Genomic DNA, 27,099 nt, shown 5'->3' with positions numbered 1-27,099 from the left:
AAAAATGGCAATTTTGGTCACATTGAGGCTTTAAAAAGTAGTTATTCAACACGAGGCCCAATCCAAATGACATTTTGAGTCAATTTTTCTACAGTCCGAAAAAACAATTTTCTGATATAAAACGATGACCCGTGACCTGTCGAACTTTCTCCAGATGGTCAGAAATGGTAATTTTTGAATGTCTTATTTTTGACTGTAAATGACTACTGCATGTGAATTATCACTTTTGGAACTAAAATAAGTGTGTTTAGAGTCATTTTAATGCTTGAAATTGGTCAAAATAGAAGCTTCTGAGTAGGAGAAAAAGGCTGTAAAAATAGCAATTTTGGTCACATTGGGGCTTTAAAACGTAGTTATTCAACACGAGGCCCAATCCAATTGACATTTTGAATCAATTTTTCTGAAGTCCAAAAAATCAATTTTCTGATGAAAAACGATGACCCGTGACCTGTCGATCTTTCTCCAGATGGTCAGAAATGGTAATTTTTTAATGTTTTATTTTTTGACTGTAAATGACTACTGCATGTGAATTATCACTTTTGGAACTAAAATAAGTGTGTTTAGAGTCATTTTATTGCCTGAAATTGGTCGAAATAGAAGCTTCTGAGTAGGAGAAAAAGGCTGTAAAAATGGCAATTTTGATCACATTGAGGCTTTAAAAAGTAGTTATTCAACACGAGGCCCAATCCAATTGACATTTTGAATCAATTTTTCTGAAGTCCAAAAAATCAATTTTCTGATGAAAAACGATGACTTGTGACCTGTTGAACTTTCTCCAGATGGTCAGAAATGGTAATTTTTTAATGTTTTAGTTTTTTGACTGTAAATGACTACTGCATGTGAATTATCACTTTTGGAACTAAAATAAGTGTGTTTAGAGTCATTTTAATGGCTGAAATTGGTCGAAATAGAAGCTTCTGAGTAGGAGAAAAAGGCTGTAAAAATGGCAATTTTGGTCACATTGAGGATTTAAAAAGTAGTTATTCAACACGAGGCCCAATCCAAATGACATTTTGAATCAATTTTTCTACAGTCCAAAAAAACTATTTTCTGATGAAAAACAATGACCCGTGACCTGTCGAACTTTATCCAGATGGTCAGAAATTGTATTTTTTGAATCTCTTATTTTTTGACTGTAAATGACTACTGCATGTGAATTATCACTTTTGGAACTAAAATAAGTGTGTTTAGAGTCATTTTAATGCCTGAAATTGGTCGAAATAGAAGCTTCTGAGTAGGAGAAAAGGGCTGTAAAAATGGCAATTTTGGTCACATTGAGGCTTTAAAAAGTAGTTATTCAACATGAGGCACAGTCAAAATGACATTTTGAATACATTTTTCTACAGTCCAACAAATCAATTTTCTGATGAAAAACGATGACCTGTCGAACTTTCTCCAGATGGTCAGAAATGGTAATTTTTTGATGTTTCATTTTTTTACTGTAAATGACTATTGCATGTGAATTATCACTTTTGGAACTAAAATAAGTGTGTTTAGAGTCATTTTAATGCCTGAAATTGGTCGAAATAGAAGCTTCTGAGTAGGAGAAAAAGTCTGTAAAAATGGCAATTTTGGTCACATTGAGGATTTAAAAAGTAGTTATTCAACACGAGGCCCAATCCAAATGACATTTTGAATCAATTTTTCTACAGTCCAAAAAAACTATTTTCTGATAAAAAACGATGACCCGTGACCTGTCGAACTTTCTCCAGATGGTCAGAAATGGTAATTTTTTAATGTTTTATTTTTTGACTGTAAATGACTACTGCGTGTGAATTATCACTTTTGGAACTAAAATAATTGTGTTTAGAGTCATTTTAATGCCTGAAATTGGTTGAAATAGAAGCTTCTGAGTAGGCGAAAAAGGCTGTAAAAATGGCAATTTTGATCATATTGAGGCTTTAAAAAGTAGTTATTCAACACAAGGCCCAATCCAAATGACATTTTGAGTCAATTTTTCTACAGTCCAAAAAAACAATTTTCTGATGAAAAACGATGACATATGACCTGTCGATCTTTCTCCAGATGGTCAGAAATGTTAATTTTTTAATGTTTTATTTTTTTGACTGTAAATGACTACTGCATGTGAATTATCACTTTTGGAACTAAAATAATTGTGTTTAGAGTCATTTTATTGCCTGAAATTGGTCGAAATAGAAGCTTCTGAGTAGGAGAAAAAGGCTGTAAAAATGGCAATTTTGATCACATTGAGGCATTAAAAAGTAGTTATTCAACACGAGGCCCAATCCAATTGACATTTTGAATCGATTTTTCTACAGTCCAAAAAATCAATTTTCTGATGAAAAACGATGACTTGTGACCTGTTGAACTTTCTCCAGATGGTCAGAAATGGTAAGTTTTTTAATGTTTTAGTTTTTTGACTGTAAATGACTACTGCATGTGAATTATCACTTTTGGAACTAAAATAAGTGTGTTTAGAGTCATTTTAATGGCTGAAATTGGTCGAAATAGAAGCGTCTGAGTAGGAGAAAAAGGCTGTAAAAATGGCAATTTTGGTCACATTGAGGCTTTAAAAAGTAGTTATTCAACATGAGGCACAATCCAAATGATATTTTGAATCAATTTTTCGACAGTCCAAAAAATCAATTTTCTGATGAAAAACGATGACCCGTGACCTGTCGAACTTTCTCCAGATGGTCAGAAATGGTTATTTTTTGATGTTTTATTTTTTGACTGTAAATGACTACTGCATGTGAATTATCACTTTTGGAACTAAGATAAGTGTGTTTAGAGTCATTTTAATGCCTGAAATTGGTCGAAATAGAAGCCTCTGAGTAGGAGAAAAAGGCTGTAAAAATGGCAATTTTGGTCACATTGGGGCTTTAAAAAGTAGTTATTCAACACGAGGCCCAATTTAATTGACATTTCGAATCGAGTTTTTCTACAGTCCAAAAAATCAATTTTCTGATGAAAAACGATGACCCGTGACCTGTCGAACTTTCTCCAGATGGTCAGAAATGGTAATTTTTTAATGTTTAATTTTTTGACTGTAAATGACTACTGCATGTGAATTATCACTTTTGGAACTTAAATAAGTGTGTTTAGAGTCATTTTAATGCCTGAAATTGGTCGAAATAGAAGCTTCTGAGTAGGAGAAAAAGGCAGTAAAAATGGCAATTTTGGTCACATTGAGGCTTTAAAAAGTAGTTATTCAACACGAGGCCCAATCCAAATTACATTTTGAATCAATTTTTCTATAGTCCAAAAAAACAATTTTCTGATGAAAAACGATGACCTGTGACCTGTCGAACTTTCTCCAGATGGTCAGAAATGGTAATTTTTTAATGTCTTTTTTTTTTACTGTAAATGACTACTGCATGTGAATTATTACTTTTAGCACTAAAATAAGTGTATTTAGAGTCATTTTAATGCCTGAAATTCGTCAAAATAGAAGCTTCTGAGTAGGAGAAAAAGGCTGTAAAAATGGCAATTTTGGTCACATTGGGGCTTTAAAAATTAGTTATTCAACAGGAGGCCCAATTTAATTGACATTTTGAATCGATTTTTCTACAGTGCAAAAAATCAACTTTCTGATGAAAAACGATGACCCGTGACCAGTCGAACTTTCTCCAGATGGTCAGAAATGGTAATTTTTTAATGTTTTATTTTTTGACTGTAAATGACTACTGCATGTGAATTATCACTTTTGGAACTAAAATAAGTGTGTTTAGAGTCATTTTAATGGCTGAAATTGGTCGAAATAGAAGCTTCTGAGTAGGAGAAAAAGGCTGTAAAAATGGCAATTTTGGTCACATTGAGGCTTTAAAAAGTAGGTATTCAACATGAGGCACAATCCAATTGACATTTTGAATCGATTTTTCTACAGTCCAAAAATCAATTTTCTGATGAAAAACGATGACTTGTGACCTGTTGAACTTTCTCCAGATGGTCAGAAATGGTAAGTTTTTTAATGTTTTAGTTTTTTGACTGTAAATGACTACTGCATGTGAATTATCACTTTTGGAACTAAAATAAGTGTGTTTAGAGTCATTTTAATGCCTGAAATTGGTCGAAATAGCAGCTTCTGAGTAGGAGAAAAAGGCTGTAAAAATGGCAATTTTGGTCACATTGAGGCTTTAAAAAGTAGTTATTCAACACGAGGCCCAATCCAAATGACATTTTGAGTCAATTTTTCTACAGTCCGAAAAAACAATTTTCTGATGAAAAACGATGACCCGTGACCTGTCGAACTTTCTCCAGATGGTCAGAAATGGTAATTTTTGAATGTCTTATTTTTGACTGTAAATGACTACTGCATGTGAATTATCACTTTTGGAACTAAAATAAGTGTGTTTAGAGTCATTTTAATGCCTGAAATTGGTCAAAATAGAAGCTTCTGAGTAGGAGAAAAAGGCTGTAAAAATAGCAATTTTGGTCACATTGGGGCTTTAAAACGTAGTTATTCAACACGAGGCCCAATCCAATTGACATTTTGAATCAATTTTTCTGAAGTCCAAAAAATCAATTTTCTGATGAAAAACGATGACCCGTGACCTGTCGATCTTTCTCCAGATGGTCAGAAATGGTAATTTTTTAATGTTTTATTTTTTGACTGTAAATGACTACTGCATGTGAATTATCACTTTTGGAACTAAAATAAGTGTGTTTAGAGTCATTTTATTGCCTGAAATTGGTCGAAATAGAAGCTTCTGAGTAGGAGAAAAAGGCTGTAAAAATGGCAATTTTGATCACATTGAGGCTTTAAAAAGTAGTTATTCAACACGAGGCCCAATCCAATTGACATTTTGAATCGATTTTTCTACAGTCCAAAAAATCAATTTTCTGATGAAAAACGATGACTTGTGACCTGTTGAACTTTCTCCAGATGGTCAGAAATGGTAATTTTTTAATGTTTTAGTTTTTTGACTGTAAATGACTACTGCATGTGAATTATCACTTTTGGAATTAAAATAAGTGTGTTTAGAGTCATTTTAATGGCTGAAATTGGTCGAAATAGAAGCTTCTGAGTAGGAGAAAAAGGCTGTAAAAATGGCAATTTTGGTCACATTGAGGATTTAAAAAGTAGTTATTCAACACGAGGCCCAATCCAAATGACATTTTGAATCAATTTTTCTACAGTCCAAAAAAACTATTTTCTGATGAAAAACAATGACCCGTGACCTGTCGAACTTTATCCAGATGGTCAGAAATTGTATTTTTTGAATCTCTTATTTTTTGACTGTAAATGACTACTGCATGTGAATTATCACTTTTGGAACTAAAATAAGTGTGTTTAGAGTCATTTTAATGCCTGAAATTGGTCGAAATAGAAGCTTCTGAGTAGGAGAAAAGGGCTGTAAAAATGGCAATTTTGGTCACATTGAGGCTTTAAAAAGTAGTTATTCAACATGAGGCACAGTCAAAATGACATTTTGAATACATTTTTCTACAGTCCAACAAATCAATTTTCTGATGAAAAACGATGACCTGTCGAACTTTCTCCAGATGGTCAGAAATGGTAATTTTTTGATGTTTAATTTTTTTACTGTAAATGACTATTGCATGTGAATTATCACTTTTGGAACTAAAATAAGTGTGTTTAGAGTCATTTTAATGCCTGAAATTGGTCGAAATAGAAGCTTCTGAGTAGGAGAAAAAGGCTGTAAAAATGGCAATTTTGGTCACATTGGGGCTTTAAAAATTAGTTATTCAACACGAGGCCCAATTTAATTGACATTTTGAATCGATTTTTCGACAGTCCAAAAAATCAATTTTCTGATGAAAAACGATGACTTGTGACCTGTTGAACTTTCTCCAGATGGTCAGAAATGGTAAGTTTTTTAATGTTTTAGTTTTTTGACTGTAAATGACTACTGCATGTGAATTATCACTTTTGGAGCTAAAATAAGTGTGTTTAGAGTCATTTTAATGGCTGAAATTGGTCGAAATAGAAGCGTCTGAGTAGGAGAAAAAGGCTGTAAAAATGGTAATTTTGGTCACATTGAGGCTTTAAAAAGTAGTTATTCAACACGAGGCCCAATCCAAATTACATTTTGAATCAATTTTTCTATAGTCCAAAAAAACAATTTTCTGATGAAAAACGATGACCTGTGACCTGTCGAACTTTCTCCAGATGGTCAGAAATGGTAATTTTTGAATGTCTTATTTTTTGACTGTAAATGACTACTGCATGTGAATTATTACTTTTAGCACTAAAATAAGTGTGTTTAGAGTCATTTTAATGCCTGAAATTGGTCAAAATAGAAGCTTCTGAGTAGGAGAAAAAGGCTGTAAAAATGGCAATTTTGGTCACATTGGGGCTTTAAAAATTAGTTATTCAACACGAGGCCCAATTTAATTGACATTTTGAATCGATTTTTCGACAGTCCAAAAAATCAATTTTCTGATGAAAAACGATGACCCGTGACCTGTCGAACTTTCTCCAGATGGTCAGAAATGGTTATTTTTTGATGTTTTATTTTTTGACTGTAAATGACTACTGCATGTGAATTATCACTTTTGGAACTAAAATAAGTGTGTTTAGAGTCATTTTAATGCCTGAAATTGGTCGAAATAGAAGCTTCTGAGTAGGAGAAAAAGGCTGTAAAAATGGCAATTTTGGTCACATTGGGGCTTTAAAAAGTAGTTATTCAACACGAGGCCCAATTTAATTGACATTTTGAATCGAGTTTTTCTACAGTCCAAAAAATCAATTTTCTGATGAAAAACGATGACCCGTGACCTGTCGAACTTTCTCCAGATGGTCAGAAATGGTAATTTTTTAATGTTTTATTATTTGACTGTAAATGACTACTGCATGTGAATTATCACTTTTGGAACTAAAATAAGTGTGTTTAGAGTCATTTTAATGCCTGAAATTGATCGAAATAGCAGCTTCTGAGTAGGAGAAAAAGGCTGTAAAAATGGCAATTTTGGTCACATTGAGGCTTTAAAAAGTAGTTATTCAACACGAGGCCCAATCCAAATGACATTTTGAGTCAATTTTTCTACAGTCCAAAAAAACAATTTTCTGATGAAAAACGATGACCCGTGACCTGTCGAACTTTCTCCAGATGGTCAGAAATGGTAATTTTTTAATGTTTTATTTTTTGACTGTAAATGACTACTGCATGTGAATTATCACTTTTGGAACTAAAATAAGTGTGTTTAGAGTCATTTTATTGCCTGAAATTGGTCGAAATAGAAGCTTCTGAGTAGGAGAAAAAGGCTGTAAAAATGGCAATTTTGATCACATTGAGGCTTTAAAAAGTAGTTATTCAACACGAGGCCCAATCCAATTGACATTTTGAATCGATTTTTCTACAGTCCAAAAATCAATTTTCTGATGAAAAACGATGACTTGTGACCTGTTGAACTTTCTCCAGATGGTCAGAAATGGTAAGTTTTTTAATGTTTTAGTTTTTTGACTGTAAATGACTACTGCATGTGAATTATCACTTTTGGAACTAAAATAAGTGTGTTTAGAGTCATTTTAATGGCTGAAATTGGTCGAAATAGAAGCGTCTGAGTAGGAGAAAAAGGCTGTAAAAATGGCAATTTTGGTCACATTGAGGCTTTAAAAAGTAGTTATTCAACATGAGGCACAATCCAAATGATATTTTGAATCAATTTTTCGACAGTCCAAAAAATCAATTTTCTGATGAAAAACGATGACCCGTGACCTGTCGAACTTTCTCCAGATGGTCAGAAATGGTTATTTTTTGATGTTTTATTTTTTGACTGTAAATGACTACTGCATGTGAATTATCACTTTTGGAACTAAGATAAGTGTGTTTAGAGTCATTTTAATGCCTGAAATTGGTCGAAATAGAAGCTTCTGAGTAGGAGAAAAAGGCTGTAAAAATGGCAATTTTGGTCACATTGGGGCTTTAAAAAGTAGTTATTCAACACGAGGCCCAATTTAATTGACATTTCGAATCGAGTTTTTCTACAGTCCAAAAAATCAATTTTCTGATGAAAAACGATGCCCCGTGACCTGTCGAACTTTCTCCAGATGGTCAGAAATGGTAATTTTTTAATGTTTAATTTTTTGACTGTAAATGACTACTGCATGTGAATTATCACTTTTGGAACTTAAATAAGTGTGTTTAGAGTCATTTTAATGCCTGAAATTGGTCGAAATAGAAGCTTCTGAGTAGGAGAAAAAGGCAGTAAAAATGGCAATTTTGGTCACATTGAGGCTTTAAAAAGTAGGTATTCAACATGAGGCACAATCCAATTGACATTTTGAATCGATTTTTCTACAGTCCAAAAATCAATTTTCTGATGAAAAACGATGACTTGTGACCTGTTGAACTTTCTCCAGATGGTCAGAAATAGTAAGTTTTTTAATGTTTTAGTTTTTTGACTGTAAATGACTACTGCATGTGAATTATCACTTTTGGAACTAAAATAAGTGTGTTTAGAGTCATTTTAATGCTTGAAATTGGTCAAAATAGAAGCTTCTGAGTAGGAGAAAAAGGCTGTAAAAATAGCAATTTTGGTCACATTGGGGCTTTAAAACGTAGTTATTCAACACGAGGCCCAATCCAATTGACATTTTGAATCAATTTTTCTGAAGTCCAAAAAATCAATTTTCTGATGAAAAACGATGACCCGTGACCTGTCGATCTTTCTCCAGATGGTCAGAAATGGTAATTTTTTAATGTTTTATTTTTTGACTGTAAATGACTACTGCATGTGAATTATCACTTTTGGAACTAAAATAAGTGTGTTTAGAGTCATTTTATTGCCTGAAATTGGTCGAAATAGAAGCTTCTGAGTAGGAGAAAAAGGCTGTAAAAATGGCAATTTTGATCACATTGAGGCTTTAAAAAGTAGTTATTCAACACGAGGCCCAATCCAATTGACATTTTGAATCAATTTTTCTGAAGTCCAAAAAATCAATTTTCTGATGAAAAACGATGACTTGTGACCTGTTGAACTTTCTCCAGATGGTCAGAAATGGTAATTTTTTAATGTTTTAGTTTTTTGACTGTAAATGACTACTGCATGTGAATTATCACTTTTGGAACTAAAATAAGTGTGTTTAGAGTCATTTTAATGGCTGAAATTGGTCGAAATAGAAGCTTCTGAGTAGGAGAAAAAGGCTGTAAAAATGGCAATTTTGGTCACATTGAGGATTTAAAAAGTAGTTATTCAACACGAGGCCCAATCCAAATGACATTTTGAATCAATTTTTCTACAGTCCAAAAAAACTATTTTCTGATGAAAAACAATGACCCGTGACCTGTCTAACTTTATCCAGATGGTCAGAAATTGTATTTTTTGAATCTCTTATTTTTTGACTGTAAATGACTACTGCATGTGAATTATCACTTTTGGAACTAAAATAAGTGTGTTTAGAGTCATTTTAATGCCTGAAATTGGTCGAAATAGAAGCTTCTGAGTAGGAGAAAAGGGCTGTAAAAATGGCAATTTTGGTCACATTGAGGCTTTAAAAAGTAGTTATTCAACATGAGGCACAGTCAAAATGACATTTTGAATACATTTTTCTACAGTCCAACAAATCAATTTTCTGATGAAAAACGATGACCTGTCGAACTTTCTCCAGATGGTCAGAAATGGTAATTTTTTGATGTTTCATTTTTTTACTGTAAATGACTATTGCATGTGAATTATCACTTTTGGAACTAAAATAAGTGTGTTTAGAGTCATTTTAATGCCTGAAATTGGTCGAAATAGAAGCTTCTGAGTAGGAGAAAAAGTCTGTAAAAATGGCAATTTTGGTCACATTGAGGATTTAAAAAGTAGTTATTCAACACGAGGCCCAATCCAAATGACATTTTGAATCAATTTTTCTACAGTCCAAAAAAACTATTTTCTGATAAAAAACGATGACCCGTGACCTGTCGAACTTTCTCCAGATGGTCAGAAATGGTAATTTTTTAATGTTTTATTTTTTGACTGTAAATGACTACTGCGTGTGAATTATCACTTTTGGAACTAAAATAATTGTGTTTAGAGTCATTTTAATGCCTGAAATTGGTTGAAATAGAAGCTTCTGAGTAGGCGAAAAAGGCTGTAAAAATGGCAATTTTGATCATATTGAGGCTTTAAAAAGTAGTTATTCAACACAAGGCCCAATCCAAATGACATTTTGAGTCAATTTTTCTACAGTCCAAAAAAACAATTTTCTGATGAAAAACGATGACATGTGACCTGTCGATCTTTCTCCAGATGGTCAGAAATGTTAATTTTTTAATGTTTTATTTTTTTGACTGTAAATGACTACTGCATGTGAATTATCACTTTTGGAACTAAAATAATTGTGTTTAGAGTCATTTTATTGCCTGAAATTGGTCGAAATAGAAGCTTCTGAGTAGGAGAAAAAGGCTGTAAAAATGGCAATTTTGATCACATTGAGGCATTAAAAAGTAGTTATTCAACACGAGGCCCAATCCAATTGACATTTTGAATCGATTTTTCTACAGTCCAAAAAATCAATTTTCTGATGAAAAACGATGACTTGTGACCTGTTGAACTTTCTCCAGATGGTCAGAAATGGTAAGTTTTTTAATGTTTTAGTTTTTTGACTGTAAATGACTACTGCATGTGAATTATCACTTTTGGAACTAAAATAAGTGTGTTTAGAGTCATTTTAATGGCTGAAATTGGTCGAAATAGAAGCGTCTGAGTAGGAGAAAAAGGCTGTAAAAATGGCAATTTTGGTCACATTGAGGCTTTAAAAAGTAGTTATTCAACATGAGGCACAATCCAAATGATATTTTGAATCAATTTTTCGACAGTCCAAAAAATCAATTTTCTGATGAAAAACGATGACCCGTGACCTGTCGATCTTTCTCCAGATGGTCAGAAATGGTAATTTTTTAATGTTTTATTTTTTGACTGTAAATGACTACTGCATGTGAATTATCACTTTTGGAACTAAAATAAGTGTGTTTAGAGTTATTTTATTGCCTGAAATTGGTCGAAATAGAAGCTTCTGAGTAGGAGAAAAAGGCTGTAAAAATGGCAATTTTGATCACATTGAGGCTTTAAAAAGTAGTTATTCAACACGAGGCCCAATCCAATTGACATTTTGAATCAATTTTTCTGAAGTCCAAAAAATCAATTTTCTGATGAAAAACGATGACTTGTGACCTGTTGAACTTTCTCCAGATGGTCAGAAATGGTAATTTTTTAATGTTTTAGTTTTTTGACTGTAAATGACTACTGCATGTGAATTATCACTTTTGGAACTAAAATAAGTGTGTTTAGAGTCATTTTAATGGCTGAAATTGGTCGAAATGGAAGCTTCTGAGTAGGAGAAAAAGGCTGTAAAAATGGCAATTTTGGTCACATTGAGGATTTAAAAAGTAGTTATTCAACACGAGGCCCAATCCAAATGACATTTTGAATCAATTTTTCTACAGTCCAAAAAAACTATTTTCTGATGAAAAACAATGACCCGTGACCTGTCTAACTTTATCCAGATGGTCAGAAATTGTATTTTTTGAATCTCTTATTTTTTGACTGTAAATGACTACTGCATGTGAATTATCACTTTTGGAACTAAAATAAGTGTGTTTAGAGTCATTTTAATGCCTGAAATTGGTCGAAATAGAAGCTTCTGAGTAGGAGAAAAGGGCTGTAAAAATGGCAATTTTGGTCACATTGAGGCTTTAAAAAGTAGTTATTCAACATGAGGCACAGTCAAAATGACATTTTGAATACATTTTTCTACAGTCCAACAAATCAATTTTCTGATGAAAAACGATGACCTGTCGAACTTTCTCCAGATGGTCAGAAATGGTAATTTTTTGATGTTTCATTTTTTTACTGTAAATGACTATTGCATGTGAATTATCACTTTTGGAACTAAAATAAGTGTGTTTAGAGTCATTTTAATGCCTGAAATTGGTCGAAATAGAAGCTTCTGAGTAGGAGAAAAAGTCTGTAAAAATGGCAATTTTGGTCACATTGAGGATTTAAAAAGTAGTTATTCAACACGAGGCCCAATCCAAATGACATTTTGAATCAATTTTTCTACAGTCCAAAAAAACTATTTTCTGATAAAAAACGATGACCCGTGACCTGTCGAACTTTCTCCAGATGGTCAGAAATGGTAATTTTTTAATGTTTTATTTTTTGACTGTAAATGACTACTGCGTGTGAATTATCACTTTTGGAACTAAAATAATTGTGTTTAGAGTCATTTTAATGCCTGAAATTGGTTGAAATAGAAGCTTCTGAGTAGGCGAAAAAGGCTGTAAAAATGGCAATTTTGATCATATTGAGGCTTTAAAAAGTAGTTATTCAACACAAGGCCCAATCCAAATGACATTTTGAGTCAATTTTTCTACAGTCCAAAAAAACAATTTTCTGATGAAAAACGATGACATGTGACCTGTCGATCTTTCTCCAGATGGTCAGAAATGTTAATTTTTTAATGTTTTATTTTTTTGACTGTAAATGACTACTGCATGTGAATTATCACTTTTGGAACTAAAATAATTGTGTTTAGAGTCATTTTATTGCCTGAAATTGGTCGAAATAGAAGCTTCTGAGTAGGAGAAAAAGGCTGTAAAAATGGCAATTTTGATCACATTGAGGCATTAAAAAGTAGTTATTCAACACGAGGCCCAATCCAATTGACATTTTGAATCGATTTTTCTACAGTCCAAAAAATCAATTTTCTGATGAAAAACGATGACTTGTGACCTGTTGAACTTTCTCCAGATGGTCAGAAATGGTAAGTTTTTTAATGTTTTAGTTTTTTGACTGTAAATGACTACTGCATGTGAATTATCACTTTTGGAACTAAAATAAGTGTGTTTAGAGTCATTTTAATGGCTGAAATTGGTCGAAATAGAAGCGTCTGAGTAGGAGAAAAAGGCTGTAAAAATGGCAATTTTGGTCACATTGAGGCTTTAAAAAGTAGTTATTCAACATGAGGCACAATCCAAATGATATTTTGAATCAATTTTTCGACAGTCCAAAAAATCAATTTTCTGATGAAAAACGATGACCCGTGACCTGTCGAACTTTCTCCAGATGGTCAGAAATGGTTATTTTTTGATGTTTTATTTTTTGACTGTAAATGACTACTGCATGTGAATTATCACTTTTGGAACTAAGATAAGTGTGTTTAGAGTCATTTTAATGCCTGAAATTGGTCGAAATAGAAGCTTCTGAGTAGGAGAAAAAGGCTGTAAAAATGGCAATTTTGGTCACATTGGGGCTTTAAAAAGTAGTTATTCAACACGAGGCCCAATTTAATTGACATTTCGAATCGAGTTTTTCTACAGTCCAAAAAATCAATTTTCTGATGAAAAACGATGACCCGTGACCTGTCGAACTTTCTCCAGATGGTCAGAAATGGTAATTTTTTAATGTTTAATTTTTTGACTGTAAATGACTACTGCATGTGAATTATCACTTTTGGAACTTAAATAAGTGTGTTTAGAGTCATTTTAATGCCTGAAATTGGTCGAAATAGAAGCTTCTGAGTAGGAGAAAAAGGCAGTAAAAATGGCAATTTTGGTCACATTGAGGCTTTAAAAAGTAGTTATTCAACACGAGGCCCAATCCAAATTACATTTTGAATCAATTTTTCTATAGTCCAAAAAAACAATTTTCTGATGAAAAACGATGACCTGTGACCTGTCGAACTTTCTCCAGATGGTCAGAAATGGTAATTTTTTAATGTCTTTTTTTTTTACTGTAAATGACTACTGCATGTGAATTATTACTTTTAGCACTAAAATAAGTGTATTTAGAGTCATTTTAATGCCTGAAATTCGTCAAAATAGAAGCTTCTGAGTAGGAGAAAAAGGCTGTAAAAATGGCAATTTTGGTCACATTGGGGCTTTAAAAATTAGTTATTCAACAGGAGGCCCAATTTAATTGACATTTTGAATCGATTTTTCTACAGTGCAAAAAATCAACTTTCTGATGAAAAACGATGACCCGTGACCAGTCGAACTTTCTCCAGATGGTCAGAAATGGTAATTTTTTAATGTTTTATTTTTTGACTGTAAATGACTACTGCATGTGAATTATCACTTTTGGAACTAAAATAAGTGTGTTTAGAGTCATTTTAATGGCTGAAATTGGTCGAAATAGAAGCTTCTGAGTAGGAGAAAAAGGCTGTAAAAATGGCAATTTTGGTCACATTGAGGCTTTAAAAAGTAGGTATTCAACATGAGGCACAATCCAATTGACATTTTGAATCGATTTTTCTACAGTCCAAAAATCAATTTTCTGATGAAAAACGATGACTTGTGACCTGTTGAACTTTCTCCAGATGGTCAGAAATGGTAAGTTTTTTAATGTTTTAGTTTTTTTACTGTAAATGACTACTGCATGTGAATTATCACTTTTGGAACTAAAATAAGTGTGTTTAGAGTCATTTTAATGCCTGAAATTGGTCGAAATAGCAGCTTCTGAGTAGGAGAAAAAGGCTGTAAAAATGGCAATTTTGGTCACATTGAGGCTTTAAAAAGTAGTTATTCAACACGAGGCCCAATCCAAATGACATTTTGAGTCAATTTTTCTACAGTCCGAAAAAACAATTTTCTGATGAAAAACGATGACCCGTGACCTGTCGAACTTTCTCCAGATGGTCAGAAATGGTAATTTTTGAATGTCTTATTTTTGACTGTAAATGACTACTGCATGTGAATTATCACTTTTGGAACTAAAATAAGTGTGTTTAGAGTCATTTTAATGCCTGAAATTGGTCAAAATAGAAGCTTCTGAGTAGGAGAAAAAGGCTGTAAAAATAGCAATTTTGGTCACATTGGGGCTTTAAAACGTAGTTATTCAACACGAGGCCCAATCCAATTGACATTTTGAATCAATTTTTCTGAAGTCCAAAAAATCAATTTTCTGATGAAAAACGATGACCCGTGACCTGTCGATCTTTCTCCAGATGGTCAGAAATGGTAATTTTTTAATGTTTTATTTTTTGACTGTAAATGACTACTGCATGTGAATTATCACTTTTGGAACTAAAATAAGTGTGTTTAGAGTCATTTTATTGCCTGAAATTGGTCGAAATAGAAGCTTCTGAGTAGGAGAAAAAGGCTGTAAAAATGGCAATTTTGATCACATTGAGGCTTTAAAAAGTAGTTATTCAACACGAGGCCCAATCCAATTGACATTTTGAATCGATTTTTCTACAGTCCAAAAAATCAATTTTCTGATGAAAAACGATGACTTGTGACCTGTTGAACTTTCTCCAGATGGTCAGAAATGGTAATTTTTTAATGTTTTAGTTTTTTGACTGTAAATGACTACTGCATGTGAATTATCACTTTTGGAATTAAAATAAGTGTGTTTAGAGTCATTTTAATGGCTGAAATTGGTCGAAATAGAAGCTTCTGAGTAGGAGAAAAAGGCTGTAAAAATGGCAATTTTGGTCACATTGAGGATTTAAAAAGTAGTTATTCAACACGAGGCCCAATCCAAATGACATTTTGAATCAATTTTTCTACAGTCCAAAAAAACTATTTTCTGATGAAAAACAATGACCCGTGACCTGTCGAACTTTATCCAGATGGTCAGAAATTGTATTTTTTGAATCTCTTATTTTTTGACTGTAAATGACTACTGCATGTGAATTATCACTTTTGGAACTAAAATAAGTGTGTTTAGAGTCATTTTAATGCCTGAAATTGGTCGAAATAGAAGCTTCTGAGTAGGAGAAAAGGGCTGTAAAAATGGCAATTTTGGTCACATTGAGGCTTTAAAAAGTAGTTATTCAACATGAGGCACAGTCAAAATGACATTTTGAATACATTTTTCTACAGTCCAACAAATCAATTTTCTGATGAAAAACGATGACCTGTCGAACTTTCTCCAGATGGTCAGAAATGGTAATTTTTTGATGTTTAATTTTTTTACTGTAAATGACTATTGCATGTGAATTATCACTTTTGGAACTAAAATAAGTGTGTTTAGAGTCATTTTAATGCCTGAAATTGGTCGAAATAGAAGCTTCTGAGTAGGAGAAAAAGTCTGTAAAAATGGCAATTTTGGTCACATTGAGGATTTAAAAAGTAGTTATTCAACACGAGGCCCAATCCAAATGACATTTTGAATCAATTTTTCTACAGTCCAAAAAAACTATTTTCTGATAAAAAACGATGACCTGTCGAACTTTCTCCAGATGGTCAGAAATGGTAATTTTTTAATGTTTTATTTTTTGACTGTAAATGACTACTGCGTGTGAATTATCACTTTTGGAACTAAAATAATTGTGTTTAGAGTCATTTTAATGCCTGAAATTGGTTGAAATAGAAGCTTCTGAGTAGGCGAAAAAGGCTGTAAAAATGGCAATTTTGATCATATTGAGGCTTTAAAAAGTAGTTATTCAACATGAGGCACAATCCAATTGACATTTTGAATCGATTTTTCTACAGTCCAAAAATCAATTTTCTGATGAAAAACGATGACTTGTGACCTGTTGAACTTTCTCCAGATGGTCAGAAATGGTAAGTTTTTTAATGTTTTAGTTTTTTGACTGTAAATGACTACTGCATGTGAATTATCACTTTTGGAACTAAAATAAGTGTGTTTAGAGTCATTTTAATGCCTGAAATTGGTCGAAATAGCAGCTTCTGAGTAGGAGAAAAAGGCTGTAAAAATGGCAATTTTGGTCACATTGAGGCTTTAAAAAGTAGTTATTCAACACAAGGCCCAATCCAAATGACATTTTGAGTCAATTTTTCTACAGTCCAAAAAAACAATTTTCTGATGAAAAACGATGACATGTGACCTGTCGATCTTTCTCCAGATGGTCAGAAATGTTAATTTTTTAATGTTTTATTTTTTTGACTGTAAATGACTACTGCATGTGAATTATCACTTTTGGAACTAAAATAATTGTGTTTAGAGTCATTTTATTGCCTGAAATTGGTCGAAATAGAAGCTTCTGAGTAGGAGAAAAAGGCTGTAAAAATGGCAATTTTGATCACATTGAGGCATTAAAAAGTAGTTATTCAACACGAGGCCCAATCCAATTGACATTTTGAATCGATTTTTCTACAGTCCAAAAAATCAATTTTCTGATGAAAAACGATGACTTGTGACCTGTTGAACTTTCTCCAGATGGTCAGAAATGGTAAGTTTTTTAATGTTTTAGTTTTTTGACTGTAAATGACTACTGCATGTGAATTATCACTTTTGGAACTAAAATAAGTGTGTTTAGAGTCATTTTAATGGCTGAAATTGGTCGAAATAGAAGCGTCTGAGTAGGAGAAAAAGGCTGTAAAAATGGCAATTTTGGTCACATTGAGGCTTTAAAAAGTAGTTATTCAACATGAGGCACAATCCAAATGATATTTTGAATCAATTTTTCGACAGTCCAAAAAATCAATTTTCTGATGAAAAACGATGACCCGTGACCTGTCGATCTTTCTCCAGATGGTCAGAAATGGTAATTTTTTAATGTTTTATTTTTTGACTGTAAATGACTACTGCATGTGAATTATCACTTTTGGAACTAAAATAAGTGTGTTTAGAGTCATTTTATTGCCTGAAATTGGTCGAAATAGAAGCTTCTGAGTAGGAGAAAAAGGCTGTAAAAATGGCAATTTTGATCACATTGAGGCTTTAAAAAGTAGTTATTCAACACGAGGCCCAATCCAATTGACATTTTGAATCAATTTTTCTGAAGTCCAAAAAATCAATTTTCTGATGAAAAACGATGACTTGTGACCTGTTGAACTTTCTCCAGATGGTCAGAAATGGTAATTTTTTAATGTTTTAGTTTTTTGACTGTAAATGACTACTGCATGTGAATTATCACTTTTGGAACTAAAATAAGTGTGTTTAGAGTCATTTTAATGGCTGAAATTGGTCGAAATAGAAGCTTCTGAGTAGGAGAAAAAGGCTGTAAAAATGGCAATTTTGGTCACATTGAGGATTTAAAAAGTAGTTATTCAACACGAGGCCCAATCCAAATGACATTTTGAATCAATTTTTCTACAGTCCAAAAAAACTATTTTCTGATGAAAAACAATGACCCGTGACCTGTCTAACTTTATCCAGATGGTCAGAAATTGTATTTTTTGAATCTCTTATTTTTTGACTGTAAATGACTACTGCATGTGAATTATCACTTTTGGAACTAAAATAAGTGTGTTTAGAGTCATTTTAATGCCTGAAATTGGTCGAAATAGAAGCTTCTGAGTAGGAGAAAAGGGCTGTAAAAATGGCAATTTTGGTCACATTGAGGCTTTAAAAAGTAGTTATTCAACATGAGGCACAGTCAAAATGACATTTTGAATACATTTTTCTACAGTCCAACAAATCAATTTTCTGATGAAAAACGATGACCTGTCGAACTTTCTCCAGATGGTCAGAAATGGTAATTTTTTGATGTTTCATTTTTTTACTGTAAATGACTATTGCATGTGAATTATCACTTTTGGAACTAAAATAAGTGTGTTTAGAGTCATTTTAATGCCTGAAATTGGTCGAAATAGAAGCTTCTGAGTAGGAGAAAAAGTCTGTAAAAATGGCAATTTTGGTCACATTGAGGATTTAAAAAGTAGTTATTCAACACGAGGCCCAATCCAAATGACATTTTGAATCAATTTTTCTACAGTCCAAAAAAACTATTTTCTGATAAAAAACGATGACCCGTGACCTGTCGAACTTTCTCCAGATGGTCAGAAATGGTAATTTTTTAATGTTTTATTTTTTGACTGTAAATGACTACTGCGTGTGAATTATCACTTTTGGAACTAAAATAATTGTGTTTAGAGTCATTTTAATGCCTGAAATTGGTTGAAATAGAAGCTTCTGAGTAGGCGAAAAAGGCTGTAAAAATGGCAATTTTGATCATATTGAGGCTTTAAAAAGTAGTTATTCAACACAAGGCCCAATCCAAATGACATTTTGAGTCAATTTTTCTACAGTCCAAAAAAACAATTTTCTGATGAAAAACGATGACATGTGACCTGTCGATCTTTCTCCAGATGGTCAGAAATGTTAATTTTTTAATGTTTTATTTTTTTGACTGTAAATGACTACTGCATGTGAATTATCACTTTTGGAACTAAAATAATTGTGTTTAGAGTCATTTTATTGCCTGAAATTGGTCGAAATAGAAGCTTCTGAGTAGGAGAAAAAGGCTGTAAAAATGGCAATTTTGATCACATTGAGGCATTAAAAAGTAGTTATTCAACACGAGGCCCAATCCAATTGACATTTTGAATCGATTTTTCTACAGTCCAAAAAATCAATTTTCTGATGAAAAACGATGACTTGTGACCTGTTGAACTTTCTCCAGATGGTCAGAAATGGTAAGTTTTTTAATGTTTTAGTTTTTTGACTGTAAATGACTACTGCATGTGAATTATCACTTTTGGAACTAAAATAAGTGTGTTTAGAGTCATTTTAATGGCTGAAATTGGTCGAAATAGAAGCGTCTGAGTAGGAGAAAAAGGCTGTAAAAATGGCAATTTTGGTCACATTGAGGCTTTAAAAAGTAGTTATTCAACATGAGGCACAATCCAAATGATATTTTGAATCAATTTTTCGACAGTCCAAAAAATCAATTTTCTGATGAAAAACGATGACCCGTGACCTGTCGAACTTTCTCCAGATGGTCAGAAATGGTTATTTTTTGATGTTTTATTTTTTGACTGTAAATGACTACTGCATGTGAATTATCACTTTTGGAACTAAGATAAGTGTGTTTAGAGTCATTTTAATGCCTGAAATTGGTCGAAATAGAAGCTTCTGAGTAGGAGAAAAAGGCTGTAAAAATGGCAATTTTGGTCACATTGGGGCTTTAAAAAGTAGTTATTCAACACGAGGCCCAATTTAATTGACATTTCGAATCGAGTTTTTCTACAGTCCAAAAAATCAATTTTCTGATGAAAAACGATGACCCGTGACCTGTCGAACTTTCTCCAGATGGTCAGAAATGGTAATTTTTTAATGTTTAATTTTTTGACTGTAAATGACTACTGCATGTGAATTATCACTTTTGGAACTTAAATAAGTGTGTTTAGAGTCATTTTAATGCCTGAAATTGGTCGAAATAGAAGCTTCTGAGTAGGAGAAAAAGGCAGTAAAAATGGCAATTTTGGTCACATTGAGGCTTTAAAAAGTAGTTATTCAACACGAGGCCCAATCCAAATTACATTTTGAATCAATTTTTCTATAGTCCAAAAAAACAATTTTCTGATGAAAAACGATGACCTGTGACCTGTCGAACTTTCTCCAGATGGTCAGAAATGGTAATTTTTTAATGTCTTTTTTTTTTACTGTAAATGACTACTGCATGTGAATTATTACTTTTAGCACTAAAATAAGTGTATTTAGAGTCATTTTAATGCCTGAAATTCGTCAAAATAGAAGCTTCTGAGTAGGAGAAAAAGGCTGTAAAAATGGCAATTTTGGTCACATTGGGGCTTTAAAAATTAGTTATTCAACAGGAGGCCCAATTTAATTGACATTTTGAATCGATTTTTCTACAGTGCAAAAAATCAACTTTCTGATGAAAAACGATGACCCGTGACCAGTCGAACTTTCTCCAGATGGTCAGAAATGGTAATTTTTTAATGTTTTATTTTTTGACTGTAAATGACTACTGCATGTGAATTATCACTTTTGGAACTAAAATAAGTGTGTTTAGAGTCATTTTAATGGCTGAAATTGGTCGAAATAGAAGCTTCTGAGTAGGAGAAAAAGGCTGTAAAAATGGCAATTTTGGTCACATTGAGGCTTTAAAAAGTAGGTATTCAACATGAGGCACAATCCAATTGACATTTTGAATCGATTTTTCTACAGTCCAAAAATCAATTTTCTGATGAAAAACGATGACTTGTGACCTGTTGAACTTTCTCCAGATGGTCAGAAATGGTAAGTTTTTTAATGTTTTAGTTTTTTTACTGTAAATGACTACTGCATGTGAATTATCACTTTTGGAACTAAAATAAGTGTGTTTAGAGTCATTTTAATGCCTGAAATTGGTCGAAATAGCAGCTTCTGAGTAGGAGAAAAAGGCTGTAAAAATGGCAATTTTGGTCACATTGAGGCTTTAAAAAGTAGTTATTCAACACGAGGCCCAATCCAAATGACATTTTGAGTCAATTTTTCTACAGTCCGAAAAAACAATTTTCTGATGAAAAACGATGACCCGTGACCTGTCGAACTTTCTCCAGATGGTCAGAAATGGTAATTTTTGAATGTCTTATTTTTGACTGTAAATGACTACTGCATGTGAATTATCACTTTTGGAACTAAAATAAGTGTGTTTAGAGTCATTTTAATGCCTGAAATTGGTCAAAATAGAAGCTTCTGAGTAGGAGAAAAAGGCTGTAAAAATAGCAATTTTGGTCACATTGGGGCTTTAAAACGTAGTTATTCAACACGAGGCCCAATCCAATTGACATTTTGAATCAATTTTTCTGAAGTCCAAAAAATCAATTTTCTGATGAAAAACGATGACCCGTGACCTGTCGATCTTTCTCCAGATGGTCAGAAATGGTAATTTTTTAATGTTTTATTTTTTGACTGTAAATGACTACTGCATGTGAATTATCACTTTTGGAACTAAAATAAGTGTGTTTAGAGTCATTTTATTGCCTGAAATTGGTCGAAATAGAAGCTTCTGAGTAGGAGAAAAAGGCTGTAAAAATGGCAATTTTGATCACATTGAGGCTTTAAAAAGTAGTTATTCAACACGAGGCCCAATCCAATTGACATTTTGAATCGATTTTTCTACAGTCCAAAAAATCAATTTTCTGATGAAAAACGATGACTTGTGACCTGTTGAACTTTCTCCAGATGGTCAGAAATGGTAATTTTTTAATGTTTTAGTTTTTTGACTGTAAATGACTACTGCATGTGAATTATCACTTTTGGAATTAAAATAAGTGTGTTTAGAGTCATTTTAATGGCTGAAATTGGTCGAAATAGAAGCTTCTGAGTAGGAGAAAAAGGCTGTAAAAATGGCAATTTTGGTCACATTGAGGATTTAAAAAGTAGTTATTCAACACGAGGCCCAATCCAAATGACATTTTGAATCAATTTTTCTACAGTCCAAAAAAACTATTTTCTGATGAAAAACAATGACCCGTGACCTGTCGAACTTTATCCAGATGGTCAGAAATTGTATTTTTTGAATCTCTTATTTTTTGACTGTAAATGACTACTGCATGTGAATTATCACTTTTGGAACTAAAATAAGTGTGTTTAGAGTCATTTTAATGCCTGAAATTGGTCGAAATAGAAGCTTCTGAGTAGGAGAAAAGGGCTGTAAAAATGGCAATTTTGGTCACATTGAGGCTTTAAAAAGTAGTTATTCAACATGAGGCACAGTCAAAATGACATTTTGAATACATTTTTCTACAGTCCAACAAATCAATTTTCTGATGAAAAACGATGACCTGTCGAACTTTCTCCAGATGGTCAGAAATGGTAATTTTTTGATGTTTAATTTTTTTACTGTAAATGACTATTGCATGTGAATTATCACTTTTGGAACTAAAATAAGTGTGTTTAGAGTCATTTTAATGCCTGAAATTGGTCGAAATAGAAGCTTCTGAGTAGGAGAAAAAGTCTGTAAAAATGGCAATTTTGGTCACATTGAGGATTTAAAAAGTAGTTATTCAACACGAGGCCCAATCCAAATGACATTTTGAATCAATTTTTCTACAGTCCAAAAAAACTATTTTCTGATAAAAAACGATGACCTGTCGAACTTTCTCCAGATGGTCAGAAATGGTAATTTTTTAATGTTTTATTTTTTGACTGTAAATGACTACTGCGTGTGAATTATCACTTTTGGAACTAAAATAATTGTGTTTAGAGTCATTTTAATGCCTGAAATTGGTTGAAATAGAAGCTTCTGAGTAGGCGAAAAAGGCTGTAAAAATGGCAATTTTGATCATATTGAGGCTTTAAAAAGTAGTTATTCAACATGAGGCACAATCCAATTGACATTTTGAATCGATTTTTCTACAGTCCAAAAATCAATTTTCTGATGAAAAACGATGACTTGTGACCTGTTGAACTTTCTCCAGATGGTCAGAAATGGTAAGTTTTTTAATGTTTTAGTTTTTTGACTGTAAATGACTACTGCATGTGAATTATCACTTTTGGAACTAAAATAAGTGTGTTTAGAGTCATTTTAATGCCTGAAATTGGTCGAAATAGCAGCTTCTGAGTAGGAGAAAAAGGCTGTAAAAATGGCAATTTTGGTCACATTGAGGCTTTAAAAAGTAGTTATTCAACACGAGGCCCAATCCAAATGACATTTTGAGTCAATTTTTCTACAGTCCGAAAAAACAATTTTCTGATGAAAAACGATGACCCGTGACCTGTCGAACTTTCTCCAGATGGTCAGAAATGGTAATTTTTGAATGTCTTATTTTTGACTGTAAATGACTACTGCATGTGAATTATCACTTTTGGAACTAAAATAAGTGTGTTTAGAGTCATTTAAATGCCTGAAATTGGTCAAAATAGAAGCTTCTGAGTAGGAGAAAAAGGCTGTAAAAATAGCAATTTTGGTCACATTGGGGCTTTAAAACGTAGTTATTCAACACGAGGCCCAATCCAATTGACATTTTGAATCAATTTTTCTGAAGTCCAAAAAATCAATTTTCTGATGAAAAACGATGACCCGTGACCTGTCGATCTTTCTCCAGATGGTCAGAAATGGTAATTTTTTAATGTTTTATTTTTTGACTGTAAATGACTACTGCATGTGAATTATCACTTTTGGAACTAAAATAAGTGTGTTTAGAGTCATTTTATTGCCTGAAATTGGTCGAAATAGAAGCTTCTGAGTAGGAGAAAAAGGCTGTAAAAATGGCAATTTTGATCACATTGAGGCTTTAAAAAGTAGTTATTCAACACGAGGCCCAATCCAATTGACATTTTGAATCGATTTTTCTACAGTCCAAAAAATCAATTTTCTGATGAAAAACGATGACTTGTGACCTGTTGAACTTTCTCCAGATGGTCAGAAATGGTAATTTTTTAATGTTTTAGTTTTTTGACTGTAAATGACTACTGCATGTGAATTATCACTTTTGGAATTAAAATAAGTGTGTTTAGAGTCATTTTAATGGCTGAAATTGGTCGAAATAGAAGCTTCTGAGTAGGAGAAAAAGGCTGTAAAAATGGCAATTTTGGTCACATTGAGGATTTAAAAAGTAGTTATTCAACACGAGGCCCAATCCAAATGACATTTTGAATCAATTTTTCTACAGTCCAAAAAAACTATTTTCTGATGAAAAACAATGACCCGTGACCTGTCGAACTTTATCCAGATGGTCAGAAATTGTATTTTTTGAATCCTTTATTTTTTGACTGTAAATGACTACTGCATGTGAATTATCACTTTTGGAACTAAAATAAGTGTGTTTAGAGTCATTTTAATGCCTGAAATTGGTCGAAATAGAAGCTTCTGAGTAGGAGAAAAGGGCTGTAAAAATGGCAATTTTGGTCACATTGAGGCTTTAAAAAGTAGTTATTCAACATGAGGCACAGTCAAAATGACATTTTGAATACATTTTTCTACAGTCCAACAAATCAATTTTCTGATGAAAAACGATGACCTGTCGAACTTTCTCCAGATGGTCAGAAATGGTAATTTTTTGATGTTTAATTTTTTTACTGTAAATGACTATTGCATGTGAATTATCACTTTTGGAACTAAAATAAGTGTGTTTAGAGTCATTTTAATGCCTGAAATTGGTCGAAATAGAAGCTTCTGAGTAGGAGAAAAAGTCTGTAAAAATGGCAATTTTGGTCACATTGAGGATTTAAAAAGTAGTTATTCAACACGAGGCCCAATCCAAATGACATTTTGAATCAATTTTTCTACAGTCCAAAAAACTATTTTCTGATAAAAAACGATGACCCGTGACCTGTCGAACTTTCTCCAGATGGTCAGAAATGGTAATTTTTTAATGTTTTATTTTTTGACTGTAAATGACTACTGCGTGTGAATTATCACTTTTGGAACTAAAATAATTGTGTTTAGAGTCATTTTAATGCCTGAAATTGGTTGAAATAGAAGCTTCTGAGTAGGCGAAAAAGGCTGTAAAAATGGCAATTTTGATCATATTGAGGCTTTAAAAAGTAGTTATTCAACACAAGGCCCAATCCAAATGACATTTTGAGTCAATTTTTCTACAGTCCAAAAAAACAATTTTCTGATGAAAAACGATGACATGTGACCTGTCGATCTTTCTCCAGATGGTCAGAAATGTTAATTTTTTAATGTTTTATTTTTTGACTGTAAATGACTACTGCATGTGAATTATCACTTTTGGAACTAAAATAATTGTGTTTAGAGTCATTTTATTGCCTGAAATTGGTCGAAATAGAAGCTTCTGAGTAGGAGAAAAAGGCTGTAAAAATGGCAATTTTGATCACATTGAGGCATTAAAAAGTAGTTATTCAACACGAGGCCCAATCCAATTGACATTTTGAATCGATTTTTCTACAGTCCAAAAAATCAATTTTCTGATGAAAAACGATGACTTGTGACCTGTTGAACTTTCTCCAGATGGTCAGAAATGGTAATTTTTTAATGTTTTAGTTTTTTGACTGTAAATGACTACTGCATGTGAATTATCACTTTTGGAACTAAAATAAGTGTGTTTAGATTCATTTTAATGGCTGAAATTGATCGAAATAAAAGCGTCTGAGTAGGAGAAAAAGGCTGTAAAAATGGCAATTTTGGTCACATTGAGGCTTTAAAAAGTAGTTATTCAACATGAGGCACAATCCAAATGATATTTTGAATCAATTTTTCGACAGTCCAAAAAATCAATTTTCTGATGAAAAACGATGACCCGTGACCTGTCGAACTTTCTCCAGATGGTCAGAAATGCTTATTTTTTGATGTTTTATTTTTTGACTGTAAATGACTACTGCATGTGAATTATCACTTTTGGAACTAAAATAAGTGTGTTTAGAGTCATTTTAATGCCTGAAATTGGTCGAAATAGAAGCTTCTGAGTAGGAGAAAAAGGCTGTAAAAATGGCAATTTTGGTCACATTGGGGCTTTAAAAAGTAGTTATTCAACACAAGGCCCAATTTAATTGACATTTTGAATCGATTTTTCTACAGTCCAAAAAATCAATTTTCTGGTGAAAAACGATGACCCGTGACCTGTCGAACTTTCTCCAGATGGTCAGAAATGGTAATTTTTTGATGTTTAATTTTTCTACTGTAGATGTCTATTGCATGTGAATTATCACTTTTGGAACTAACATAAGTGTGTTTAGAGTCATTTTAATGCCTGAAATTGGTCGAAATAGAAGCTTCTGAGTAGGAGAAAAAGGCTGTAAAAATGGCAATTTTGGTCACATTGAGGCTTTAAAAAGTAGTTATTCAACACGAGGCCCAATCCAAATGACATTTTGAATCAATTTTTCTACAGTCCAAAAAAACAATTTTCTGATGAAAAACGATGACCCGTGACCTGTCGAACTTTCTCCAGATGTTCAGAAATGGTAATTTTTGAATGTCTTATTTTTTGACTGTGAATGACTACTGCATGTGAATTATCACTTTTGGAACTAAAATAATTGTGTTTAGAGTCATTTTATTGCCTGAAATTGGTCGAAATAGAAGCTTCTGAGTAGGAGAAAAAGGCTGTAAAAATGGCAATTTTGGTCACATTGGGGCTTTAAAAAGTAGTTATTCAACACAAGGCCCAATTTAATTGACATTTTGAATCGATTTTTCTACAGTCCAAAAAATCAATTTTCTGGTGAAAAACGATGACCCGTGACCTGTCGAACTTTCTCCAGATGGTCAGAAATGGTAATTTTTTAATGTTTTATTTTTTGACTGTAAATGACTACTGCGTGTGAATTATCACTTTTGGAACTAAAATAATTGTGTTTAGAGTCATTTTAATGCCTGAAATTGGTTGAAATAGAAGCTTCTGAGTAGGCGAAAAAGGCTGTAAAAATGGCAATTTTGATCATATTGAGGCTTTAAAAAGTAGTTATTCAACACAAGGCCCAATCCAAATGACATTTTGAGTCAATTTTTCTACAGTCCAAAAAAACAATTTTCTGATGAAAAACGATGACATGTGACCTGTCGATCTTTCTCCAGATGGTCAGAAATGTTAATTTTTTAATGTTTTATTTTTTGACTGTAAATGACTACTGCATGTGAAT

Source organism: Triturus cristatus, chromosome 4_2 (genome assembly GCF_964204655.1).
Source record: "Triturus cristatus chromosome 4_2, aTriCri1.1, whole genome shotgun sequence".
NCBI lineage: Eukaryota > Metazoa > Chordata > Amphibia > Caudata > Salamandridae > Triturus > Triturus cristatus.
Note: the sequence above shows the minus strand (reverse complement) of the source record.